Source organism: Lolium rigidum, chromosome 7, assembly GCF_022539505.1.
Source record: "Lolium rigidum isolate FL_2022 chromosome 7, APGP_CSIRO_Lrig_0.1, whole genome shotgun sequence".
Lineage (NCBI taxonomy): Eukaryota > Viridiplantae > Streptophyta > Magnoliopsida > Poales > Poaceae > Lolium > Lolium rigidum.
The window spans coordinates 315,007,841-315,020,805 of NC_061514.1; the positions used below are offsets into that span (position 1 = coordinate 315,007,841).

The 12,965-nt window shown below is 49.9% G+C and overlaps 1 long non-coding RNA gene across 1 annotated transcript; it reads left to right on the forward strand.

Annotated features, from left to right (window-relative positions):
- The first annotated feature begins 10,528 nt into the window (after window positions 1–10,528).
- On the forward strand, window positions 10,529–12,410 carry LOC124675912. Its single transcript, XR_006993461.1, has 2 exons — window positions 10,529–11,116; window positions 12,065–12,410. It is a non-coding gene; the product is annotated as an uncharacterized LOC124675912 (long non-coding RNA).
- Window positions 12,411–12,965: the final 555 nt, after the last annotated feature.

Here is a 12,965-nt window from a genome sequence, read left to right on the forward strand (position 1 = left end):
CTGCCACATCCAAACATGGCTGTTTTCACTTCTCTGTATTTCCAACAGAGATCCCCAATGATCGTTTGTAGGACGCTTAGCTTAGGCCATGTGGATCCACAGGCGCGCGCGGGGAGCATGCGGGAACAGTTCTTGGCTAACCATTTCATTGTGCTGTGCTAGCGAGTGAGATCGATCTCCGGCTCTGACGCCGACGCCATGCATCGAGCGGTGGTGGAGCCTGGCATATGCCCCGTCGGCCGTCGCACGAACGGCCAGCGTCGGGACGCACGTTCTCCAACAGACTCGTGGCGTGGTGGTGCCCCGGCCACGCGCGGCCACGGGCGGAAAGCCTGAAACGCTGGGCAACTCTCTGTGGATCAGGAGGTCCGTCTATTCAGGCACATGGCTGCCGCTTCTGTTCATCGGGGCCGTGATTCGGCGTCAGCTTACATATGAATCGTCCTGTCCTGGTGAGCATCAGAGCGCGGCACGACACGCCGATCGATCCTGCAGTCGGTCGACACACTAGAACAGTCGCAATGATTTTCTTCTCCTTGATCATGTTCACCAATCGAAGGACCAAACTGTTGCGCGATCGGGCATCTAGCTGTTTGTGCTTGGTAAATACCAGTTTCTGCCAGAGCTCGCAAGTACAGCGTGGTCTCGGCAGAGAGCTGACACATGTCCGCTGCCAAATGATTTCCTTTTTCCTCGATCATGTTCACCAATCGAAGGACCAAACTGTTACCAGATCGGGCATCTAGCTGTTTGTGTTTGTAGATCAACGATCGGCAACCCTGCATCTGCGTAATGAGAGAGGTAAATACGTACCACTTTCTGCCAGCGCACAGAAGTACAGAGTGGCCTCAGCTGAGAGCTGACACATGTAGATCAGCCGCCACTAATCTGCGAGCGAACTCACCGATCAATCAAATTAAACTGATTCTCGGTACACATGCATGTGCGAGGCGATCAATCAGTGGGACTACGACGACGGCGAAGTAGATTAGTTTAGACCGGGCGTGACATTTGGCGCCGCAAAAGTCAAGTTCAGATAGTCACGCACATGCAGGCCACTACATTTTGGGATTCTGGGATTAGTTTGTGGATAGATGAATCAGTCAGGCAGTCAGTCATTCAGTCAGATATCTAATTGATTTAGACTGGAGGATTATGGTTCCGTGTCAAACTGTAACGCGGGATTGTGGATGTATCCGATGCATCGCCCAACAACCAGCGAACTGCTAACTGCATGATACTGTCCGAGCCGGATATGGATCAGCAGTGCGGCAATATGATACTGGTGTTTTATGGCGAATCATCCTCGCAGTTGCGTGTTAACTAACTGACTGCTCTGAAACTGAAGGGTTGCAGTCGTGTCCGAGCAGCTGGGAAAAAGAAAAGGAGCTGCACCACTAGGAGCTTGGCCCGGCCTCGTTTGATTTTGCTAGGCCGCAATGGCCTACTTTTTTTATGGACGGCGCGAAGCTTTGATGGGCTTGAATACCCCGGGAAAGAATACAGGCCGGGCACGCGTGTGCAAGGCAGGCCAGGCCAGATGGGCGAACCCTATATGCCAGCTGGTCGACCTAGTTCGCGTTTCTTTCTTTTTTCTGTCTCTTTTTTTCTTTCTTAAGTTTTTAAAATATTTAAATTTTAAAATTAATTTTTTTTAAGAATGTTCACATTTTCAATTGTTAAAATTTTCAAAACGCCCAAATTTGAAAATGTTTAAATTGGAAAATTGTTCAAATTTGAAAAGTTTGAACTCAAAAAGTTCAAATTTGAAAATTTTCCTATATAAAAATAATACGTTTTCGGAAAACATTTTTTTCCAAATTTTGAAAAAAAATTCAGATTTCAACAAATAATTTGAATAAAATGAGAAAAAATGGCAGAAAAAACCGAAAAAGCAAAAAGCAAAAAGGAAAAAAAGGCAACACCTAACCTAGGGTGTGCGGCACATCGTAACTCCTGACAAGGTCGGTGCATAGCACCTCCCTGCCATATGGCTACCACCGCCGTCGGAGGAAAAAAAGTAGGTGCCCCTTTTGTCTCTCGCGACAGGATGTGGAGGCGACACCTCTCCACCCCCCAGGTCTTCGCTAGCGTGAAAGATGGCTACCACCACCGTCGGGTTGTGCTAAGAAAGATCAATGTGGACCATGTTTTTAACAAGAATGCTAGGAAAGGAGCAGTTGATGCATTCTGTCGTGACGATGCAGGTACTTATGTCGGTGCACCGTGGTTATCTCATGTGGTATTGTCTCTGTATGGATTTAATTAACAAGAGGAGAGAATACGAATGAGATAATTATGGTGACAAATGAAGTCTACTAAATCCTAACGGAGGAAGTATACTGAACCTGCTAGGTTGGAGGCATTGGCGTACCGAGAGGCCCTAGCACTGGTTCATGACCTGGATCTCAAAATGACGCATATCGCTTTAGATTCCAAAGCCATGGTGATATTCACGAAGGATGTAGAGAAAAATATAGACCTAAAGAGATGGAGATCAATCATGGGCAGGAATTTGCTGACTTTACAAGGTCCCAAGTCAGCTGACTTTGAGTCACTGATGAGTGCTCCCTCGTCGTGATGTGGGTTCCACATACCAGTGTTCCAAAGTCACTAGGAAGTCAGCACAATAAAATCAGCGAATCTCAATACATCAATCATATAGCAGCTCAATTTTAAGATTGCATCTTTGTTCATGAGGAAAGAACTTTGAACTTCAAAAGCCCACAATATAGCCAAGCATATGGTACCTAATTGAGTAGACCCCTATCTTTTGCTCGGTACCCCCTATTCTGTAACAATTTCAGTAAACATTATTACTCATCAAAAAAGCTTGGCAAGTTTCTAAAAAAAACATAGTGTTGCAATTGGCCTGCAGAAGCTTATTTTTATATAACTAGTAAAAACGCATGTGCATTGGAGTAGACATGTAAACGGGAAATCAAGAAAATATGAAAGATCGCCATGTTGGATTGGCCGCATGGGTTCCTCTGGCCATCCTACCCACCCCTCCCCCTTCCACCAAGTTTCTCGGCTCCTCTCTACCCAGTGAACTCATAGGCCATCACCCAACATCAATGTAGATTGCTCGGCCATGATGTCCGCTCGCAGCTTCTACGGACTGTCACCGACCATGCTGCCCTCACCCGCTCACTCTCATAGGTGGTTGCAATGTCGCTTCTATGGCCTATAGCCGAGCATATCACTGAGCTCATCATCTCACGTTGACTCAGCAAGGCCTGCCGCCCCCCTGTACCGGCCATGTTTGTTATATCTTTCATGCTTCTACGATCGCCGGCACATAGATCCAGATGACACTATCTTGTAGCCGCCTCGCACCTAAGCTTGGTTTTCTTCCTGCCAAGACTGATGTAGGAAGGATATCGAGCGGGCATTTGGCGTGCTCCGAGCTTGTTTTGTTTTTTTAGGTACCCTGCTATTACTTAGTCTACATCTCATTTTGTGGAAGGTGATGAATACTTGCACGATCATTCACAACATGATCATCGAGAGTGAGAGCGGCCCTCAAGTGGTTGATGATCAAACGTATGAGCACTAAGGGTCGCTTGCTCAAGTTGATCACGAGGTGTTGGCCAAGTTTGAAGCTTTCCTTGCCATACAACAAGAAATTCGCGACGGGCAGGTTCATCGCCAACTTCAAGATGACCCCGTTGATCATTTGAGGCCAAGGAAAGGATACGCCCCTTGATGTGTCTTGATCTATTGGAATTCTTGTATGAACTATTTTTTTAGTGTTTAAGTTATTGTAATAAAATTATTTGAATTGGTGTGCGAACTATTCAATTTGTTGGTTTGAATTAGTGCAATAAAACTATTTATTAATGTTAACTTTGCAATATGGTTGTATTTGATCTAGACTCTATTTATGTTTTGAATTATGGAAAATAGGGGGAGGCCAATTTAGATTGTATAGGTGTGGGCAGTTTGCCGCAAATTAGGGGCAATTTCTGTTGGTGCCCCAAAGAGCTTGTCCGATGTTGTTGCCCAAGATGCCAGTGGAGATGCCCTAATCATCCCAACCAAATCCACGCTAGGTAGTACACGATGGAACTCAAGAGAGCATGATCTATTTTTCTATCTATGTAAAGATTCTAGGGTTAACAAAAACTGATAATTCAATAACTTTGTTAGTTTATCTTTAATACAGAAACTGAAAAATTAGAATATAAAGAAAGTAAAATTTCGGAAGATAGGAAAAAGTCTTTAAATAGAAGAGAAAGATGATTTATAGAAGGAATATAATTCTTAGGGTAATGTCTACACCACGGCAAAATAGTAGCATCACAGAGCACACTCCAAATCTCGAATTACTGGGTAGTAATATAATAATAATATAATCTGTATATATAGTATTATTTTGCCGGCGTACAAGTGGAAGCATATATTGTCTTCCAAAATATAATAAAATTAATACTATCAGACACAACGAAAAGGAATGTCGCAAATTATTCGGTTATTTTCCATACGTACGTACACTAGCAAGATTGGTCTTGTTCGTCGTCGATCCGCCTCATGTCACGCACGTCTTGCCTGCATGCAGCTGAGCGACCGCGACGACTCGATCGGGGACCTCACTGGCCATCACCGATGCCACCGCCGCCGCCTGCGCCTCCGCCGAATCCTCCGCCACCGCCGCCGCCAGCTCCGCCGCCGAAACCAGAGCCTCCTCCTGCTCCGGCCCCCGCACCACCGCCAGCGCCTCCTCCAAATCCTCCGCCGGCGCCACCACCTGCACCACCGCCGCCGCCAACTCCGCCACCGAAGCCTCCACCTTTGCCGCCGCCTGCGCCTATACCGCCGCCGAAACCGCCGCCCTTGCCTCCTCCAAAGCCGCCGCCGGCTCCAGCGCCTCCGCCTCCACCAGCTCCACCGCCAAGTCCGCCGCCTCCACCGGCACCTCCTCCTGCGCCGCCACCGAACCCACCACCTGCACCGGCACCTCCTCCCGCACCGCCTCCGAGGCCACCACCGGAACCTCCTCCCGCGCCGCCACCAAGTCCACCACCGGAACCTCCTCCCGCGCCGCCACCAAGTCCACCACCGGAACCGGCACCACCACCTGCGCCGCCTCCAAGGCCGCCACCAGAACCTCCTCCCGCGCCGCCACCAAGTCCACCACCTCCTCCTGCACCACCTCCAAGACCACCACCGGAACCTCCTCCTGCGCCACCACCGAGTCCTCCTCCTCCACCTGAACCACCTCCAAGGCCACCACCGGCACCACCTCCTGCGCCTCCGCCGAGACCACCACCTCCACCGGCACCACCGCCGAAACCACCTCCTCCGCCCAGACCACCACCTTTGCCAATACCACCTCCGAGCCCACCGCCATGTCCGATTCCTCCACCGAGCCCACCGCCTTTCCCAATGCCACCTCCAAAACCACCACCCTTTCCGATGCCACCTCCAAGCCCACCGCCCTTCCCGATCCCTCCACCTAATCCGCCACCTTTTCCTCCTCCAAATCCACCTCCAAGACCACCGCCATGTCCGATGCCACCACCCAAACCACCACCCTTGCCGATGCCACCTCCAAGCCCACCGCCATGTCCGATGCCACCACCCAAACCACCACCCTTTCCGATGCCACCTCCAAGCCCACCGCCATGTCCAATCCCTCCGCCAAGACCTCCTCCGCCTCCTCCACCGAGGCCACCACCACCACCTCCACCTAAACCTCCTCCTTTCCCGCCACCAAACCCAATCCCAACGCCGCCGCCCTTCCCGAACCCTCCGCCAAGGCCCCCACCAGCACCACCGCCTCCTCCGAGACCGCCACCTCCCCCAAGGCCGCCCCCTTTCCCACCTCCGAACCCAAGCCCGCCGCCCTGACCAATCCCGGCGCCAAAGCCGCCGCCCCCGCCAAAGCCACCACCTCCGCCCAAGCCGTCCTTCTCCAAGCGACGCCCCTCGGCTGCCACTCCGAGGGCCAGCACCACGGCCAGCGCCGCGAGCGCCACAGACCACCCGCGCTTCCCCATTGCTCGGTGCTCACTGCTCCCTCGCTGCCACTCACTTGCTTTAGCTATGATCCAGTCGAAGCTCACTGGGTAGTGATGCTCTGCTCTGGAGCTGGACCGTGGGGTTGCAGAGCTTTATATAGTGACGGAGCGAGCTACTAGCTTGGTGCAGCTCGTGGAGTAGGAGTGGAGTAAATGCAGTTGGTTGGGGCAATGGCTGGCTGGCTCTCGCCTTTGATCCCCAATCTGTGAGCTGAGATCCACGGCGCCACGCGGGGATGATCGACGGCGGTGCACGAGGGAGCGGAGCAGTGGGTGACAGAGGAGAGGAGTGGCGCTCACCGCGGATTTTGCCGGTGGATTTCCGAGTTGACAGTGTGGGGGTACTGGCTTGCGAGGGAGCGATGGCGATGTATCTGTCCGGGCCCGGAGGATGTGCAAGGACTGGCCATGCCGGCTAGCCGGTGGGCGCATTTACGGCGGCCACGCGCTTCCCAGCTTGCTCATCTTCCGAACCAACCAACAGCGTGCATGCATGCGCGCGGCCGCTCGCAGCTGCATGTTACATTACATTAATAATGTTAGGATGATAGGCGCCAAGTACTGTTCTCGTGTGGACTAGCTAGGCAGTAGGCACGCTCACACACTCGTACTGTACGTAACCAAGCAGAAGCAAAACTTGCACCTACTCGATTGCACGAACGTTATACGTACGTACGCTCATCCTCATGGACATGTACGTATCTCCGACTGAAATACTAATACACCACGGCCGGTTTGGAATTATTCGACGCGGGACACCATGTACGTGTGGTATATTAGCTTTTTACGATCAACACCACTCTGTGTGATCGATTATATTGGAACAGCCTTGAGGGAAAAAACCCGTTCGTCTCGAGCGCTCCCGCGGGCGCTCGGGCGAACCCCATCACCGCGCCGCGCCTAGGCCGCTCCCCCTCCTCCCCCCGCCGCCGCCGCCGGCTGAAGCCGCCGGGCAAAGCCTGGTCGGTGCTGGCGGCGGTGGACCTCCCTCCCCTCGCTCCTCTGGTCATTAGCGCGGGCGGCGTGACCGGAGGCGTTGTCCCCGCGCGGATCTCGGCGCATCCGGGGTGGGCTGGCCGACGGCCTGCGGCCGGCGAGGTCCGCGCTCCTCGAGGCGGCGTGGAGAGCGCTGCGGGTGCTGTCTCCGTGGGAGGCGGAGGCGGACAGCTCGGGTGCTTCTCCGACGTGATCTGATCCGGCGGCGGCCGGCCCTACCGACGACGGCTACTGGGACGACGGCGCAGGTCTTGGCGCAGCAAGAATCTTTGGTGGGCGCGTGGGGGCGGCTCGTCGGCCGCGCCGGCCGGATCTGGGCCAGGGGGCCCGATCGCGGATCCGGCAAGCCTCGCCCCGCCCGTCCCTTCCCGGCGGTTGCCATGCCACCCCGGGGGGGTCCGCCGGCACGGCGGGCCGTCGGCACGGAGGGTCGTGTCCGGCGGAGGGCCGTCCGCTCTGCTTTCTTATGGCCTCGGCCTTCTTCGGGTGTGTACCGGGTTTGTGTCAAGGTGGTGCCTTTCGGCTGCGCGGGTGCAAGATCGAGGATGCCGGGGCGGCGGCCCCGGAAGGTGGGAACCTTGTGGGTTGGCGGGCGAGCCCGAGGTTCGCAGTGCTGGGCCGGGGCCATGGACATGGGGTTGTCATGGTTCTCAGCGAGTTGCGTTCTGTGGGGGCGTGGTGGCTATCACCTTGGTGATGGCCCTCGCCATGTCTGGGTGGTGGAGAGGTGATGCCGAGAGGAAACTCTCGCCCTGGGTCTTCCAGGGCCACGACGGCGGCGTCCACGGACGTCGTCTCCTTCTTGAAGGCGTCGTTGTGGCTTCTCCCTGCTCCCTTTCGTGCTCCGGGTGAAAACCCAAGATCCCCGGATCGGGCGGTGGCGGCACTCCGGTGTCGTGCTCTTCTTGAAGACACCGTCTTGGAGCCCACATTACAAGGCTCTCCGACGGTCGTGTCGAAGGTGACTCTTCGGCGATCGTTGGCAAGGCTTGCTCCGTGCCCTTCCCTTGTCGAGCTTCCTTGGCGCTGCTGTTCGGTTGGTGAGCATCTTGGCTCGGTCCCCGGTGGTGGTCGGCTTCCGTTGGTGTTTCTGCGACGGAGGAGGTCTGTTGAGGCGCGCGTGAAAATGGCTTGCTCTTGAGCTAGCTCCGGCCCGACACTGTAGACTCCACCTCTCCTCCGAGTCCTCGTAGGCGTGTTGGTTGAGCTTGTTGGTTGCGCTTCCGGCTGTAGCTTCTTCGGTAGTTCGTGTGGGTGTGTGGTGTCGTTCTGTAAGCTGGATTCAGCACTTTGTATCATTCTCGCCGTTCGTGGCTTTGTTAATTCAAAGTTGGGCACTTGAGTGCCTTTTATCTAAAAAAAAAATTATATTCGAACAGAGGGAGTACCTATGTATGCATGCATACATGTTGATGATGTATATGTTCATTTGAATGTGTGGTTTTCGTACACGATACATCCCCTAACTTATGTATATGAAATGAACGATATTTTCAAGACGAGTGCACTGATACCATTTATATTTCTACATATATACGCTGTTTTTTGTTATCTTTTTGGTAATGAAAATCGATCCAGAGGGATCGCTTGAAAAAAAAATCCTATATATATTGGTGAGTAAAGTTGTAGCATCAATGATGGAGCAAAAAAGAATGTGTGCCTTATATTTTGGGGTCGAGTGAGTAGTATGCACTATGGAGCAGTGCACGAAAGCACAATTCCATTATGTTTCGTTGCAGTGGCGGAGCTTGCCAAGGAATTATGGGGGGCAAAACATAAAATATGTGTATCTGTGGGGCAAAATGCTCAAAAAATCTCTTCTAAGCCTTCTAAAAAAATTCTTGTTCAGTAATTCTTAAAAGTTGGGGGGGAGCTTGTCAAGGAATTATGGGGGGGGGGGGGGGGATACATAAAATATATATATCTGGGGGACAAAATGCTCAAAAAAATCTCTTCTAAGCCTTCTAAAAAATTCCTTCATCAATTCTTAAAAAATTTCCGCCTATGTTTCGTTGTGTTTCATTCGGTACAAACAAATTACATATTTTCAATCCAAACAAATTACATTAAACATTGTGACATGAATCTTAAAGCAGTAGATCGACGGTAAAACATGCACAGGAAAATCGTCACTCTCATGTAGTAGTAGTATTGATCTATAAAAGAAAATGTGAAAGAAAAAGTCCAGGCATCGAGCTGTGGGTAAAGTGGGCCATCAGGAAGTATTTGGGAAAACCCGCACTCTCATGCAAGTCTGTATAGTTTGTGAGGTAATATGTATTAACCTCTCGGTTAATGAACTTGTGTTGCATCACAAGCAGTTGTTCGTGAACTTTTAGTGTAACAATGTGATCCACTACTACAACTATGTTAGCCCTGCTGATTATGTGTTACTCCCTTCTTCCCATATTAGGATGCATATTAGTTTTAGTCAAAGTTAAACTTTGTAAACTTCAATCAAATGTACAGAAAATTTTATCAACATCTACAACATCAACTTATTGTTTTTAGAACCATCATGAAATATATTTTCATATTTTATGCATTTGGTATTATAAAAATTAATTATTTATATATATATAGTTAATCAAACTTTATGAATTTGACTTTGACCAAAACTAATATGCATCCTAAACTGGAAAGGAGTGAGTATATATTAGTCGTCGTGTGAATTGCTATTGCGTTGAAGACCTTGTAGGCAGTGTTTCTTTGCTAGGTAAGCTCACCACATAGCTGGCGAGGTTACGTATCAGGGAAATGTCTTGTAATTAAACAACGGTTTTAGAGGAAAAGCAAATTATGGGCAACCAATCAATAGGGGCTTGCCTTCTCCTGGGATGTCTCGGAGGAATTGTTAGCAATCAAATTGGTGTAGAGGCACAACGCGAATTAAAGGTTGTATTTCCACACAATGCTTCCCCGCAGCCAAGTTTTTGGTTTTCCAGATGCAAAAAAATACTGCGAGGAAATAACACATTGTGACATTAATCTTAAGCAACAAATCGACGCTAAAACATGCACGGGAGAATCGTCACTCTCGTGCAGTAGCAGCATCGATCCATAGAAGACAATGTTAAAAAAAAACCCAATTGCTAATAAGTGCACGGTGGTCGGTTTGTTTTGCCGAGCCCTTGCTTTGTGACCGTCCGATGGAGATCGGAATCTGGTCGCGCGAGCCGTTCCGACAGCAAGTGAGAAAACCGGTAGTTCTTCACGGAACTTCACACACCCGGTGCGGGCGCACCTCCTCCATCCCCATTCTTCTGCTTCAGCGGCGACCGCCGCCGCGCCCATCACCTTCCGTTGCTCCACCGGCAAGCATCTCCCTGCCCCTCCACATCCTTCACTCCATCGTCGCTGCTGCGCCCCGCACCTTCCTCCCGCTCGACGGTGAGGGCCGCCGGCCCCTCCTCCTGCAGGATCGACTGCTCGCTGCCCTGGCTTGGGGGTTGGGGCACCACGGGGGATTTAACCGGCGCGCTCCTCCCCCTGATCGACAAATCTCCCGTCCCCGGCGAACTCGCACCCCAGATCTCTTCCGTAAAATTCTGCTGTGACGGTTCTCCCTCCTCTACTTCCCGAGATGTCCAGCATCGCTCCTGGCCTACAAATCTTGGTTCCCCTTCTAGCGAGAGGAGAGGGAGGACGTGCGTGTGGTGCTGGGCGGATGGGGTTCCTGCATTCGGTGCTCCCGGCCATGCGCATCCTCCACCACCTACACCGTGCACGGTCGGCGCCGTCTCTCCTCCACCTGCAGCTGAGGAGAAACCACGTTTCGTTTGGCCGAGGGCGCTGCACGCCGGCGACCTCGATCCCCTTTCTCACCAGGACCTCTCCGCTCTGCCGCTCGCCAGTGGTGGTCCTGGTCCTCACCGGCACATCCACTCCGCCATCCTCGTCTTCCCACCACCGTGAAGACGTGTAGGCGAGCCTGCTGGAACGACGTCGGGGACCTCGCCAATGCCTGCATCTCTGCTCGCCGCGAGTCCACGCCTCTGTCCGGAGCATGGAGTTAGCCGTGGACGCGGATGACGGCGTTCAAAGGGAGGAGGAGACTACCTGTACATGCTCGACCAGGAGGTGACAACCAGCAAAAGGTCCATTTTCCCTCTCCTGCTGTGTCGTATCTTAGTATTCCAAGTTTAGCCTACAACTTGATACTGAAGTTGATATATGCTCTTCTGAAATTGATACTGAGGCTGAACTGAAGTAGATACAAGCAAGAAAGCAAACACAAAGTGGCTCAGCCTTTATTATGCTGATATTGAGTGTATCACATCATCAACATCTCACATGAAAAAAATGGTAGTACTATAATATACAGTCAGCAAGCAAGTATTCGTTTGTAAAATGACAGAATAATGGTTCAGTTGTATAAGTGCCACGGTATTCTGGGCAAACAAGAGACATAATAGTACTCTAGTAGTTCAGCAGGAAAGTACTGTAGTATCTTTGGGACAAACAAGAAACGAACACTTGACCTTCATCATCCAAGCAAGCTATCTAGTAACTTATGCTTCTACATCATATGTTGCTTTTCTTGGACACAAGTAAACATGAAACATATGATGGCCCTGTAATATTCAGTATATTCTAGAGCTAAGACAACCATAGAAGGTAAAATATATGTTATATTGATCACATAGCCTACAAGGTACACTGCATTCATTTTTTTTTCTTGACTTCTCACACATGATTTTAAGCATATTCTGAAAGTACTATCATTTTTAGATACTGATGTGTGGCGAATATTGAAAACCAATCAGCGGTACTAGATACCTAATCTAGCTAGTGCTCCATGAATCGATCAGCAGTGAATGTAACCATCTGAATTCAGAGACACTACTATTTTTATACTTATACACACTACTTTATCTGAATAATTTATATCACAAAGTTGTTGATAATGAATTTACTGAACTTGGACAAGAACAACATGTGCCGGATACTGATTATCCATCTGGATCCCGTGTTGTACTCGAATACATTATGGTTTTATCTTTTTTGTACGGCACAAAGTAGTAATGTGTGATCTGTTTCTGTAGGAAGGAGGGCTTCATTGCTTGTTCCGGCTAAGCACCCTCGAGCGCGGTTGTAGGCACTCTTCAGACTAAATACGCAGCCTTTTGGTTTCTGTGCAAGAAAGAAGGAGGTCAACGACCATGGACGACAAGCTGCTGCAGAGTACCTCACAAGGGCCCATTTCATTAAGTTGATTAGCCGCTCTAGTTTATGTTGTGTTTCACTTTCTCCTAAGTTGTGTATCCTGTTTCATTAAGTTGATTAACAACTTTAGCTTGAGTTGTTTTACTCTTTTCTCCTAAATTGCTTATCCCGTTTCATTAAGTTGATTAATGACTTTAGCTTGAGTTGTTTTCTAGTTTATCTTAAGTTTCCTATCCCTTGTCATTAAATTCATTAGCCTCTTTAGCTTAAGTTTCTTCCCACTTTATCCTAAGTTGTGTGTACCATTTATTTAAGTTGATAGGTCACTTAGCTTAAGTTGCTTTCTAGTTTCTAATTTCTCCTAAGTTGCTTACCCATTTAATTAAGTTGGTTAATCACTTTATCTTAAGTTTCACCCATCCATGGGCTAGGGGGTTGACGTTCTTGTCTGGCCAGGGGAATCATCCACATGATAAGTTTGTTTAGCCTACTCATTAAATTGAGCAGCCATTTTTAGTCTAGTTACTTAATGATCATTATTAAGTTGTCTTTTTCTTGGCTTAAACGCACACACAAAAACATCATTCCCTTTGTACTTCAGTGTGATATTAGAGATTAGCGGTTCAACCATTTTGAGGTGTGTGAAGTAATCGAGTTGGTGTCCTCACTCCCCAAGACAAATCTCCTAAGTTGCTACCGAGTGTAGGACTATGTTGCTTCACGTATGGGCCAAGTAGCTTACACAATGTCGATTCATAGTATTCTATTGCTAAATTGCTT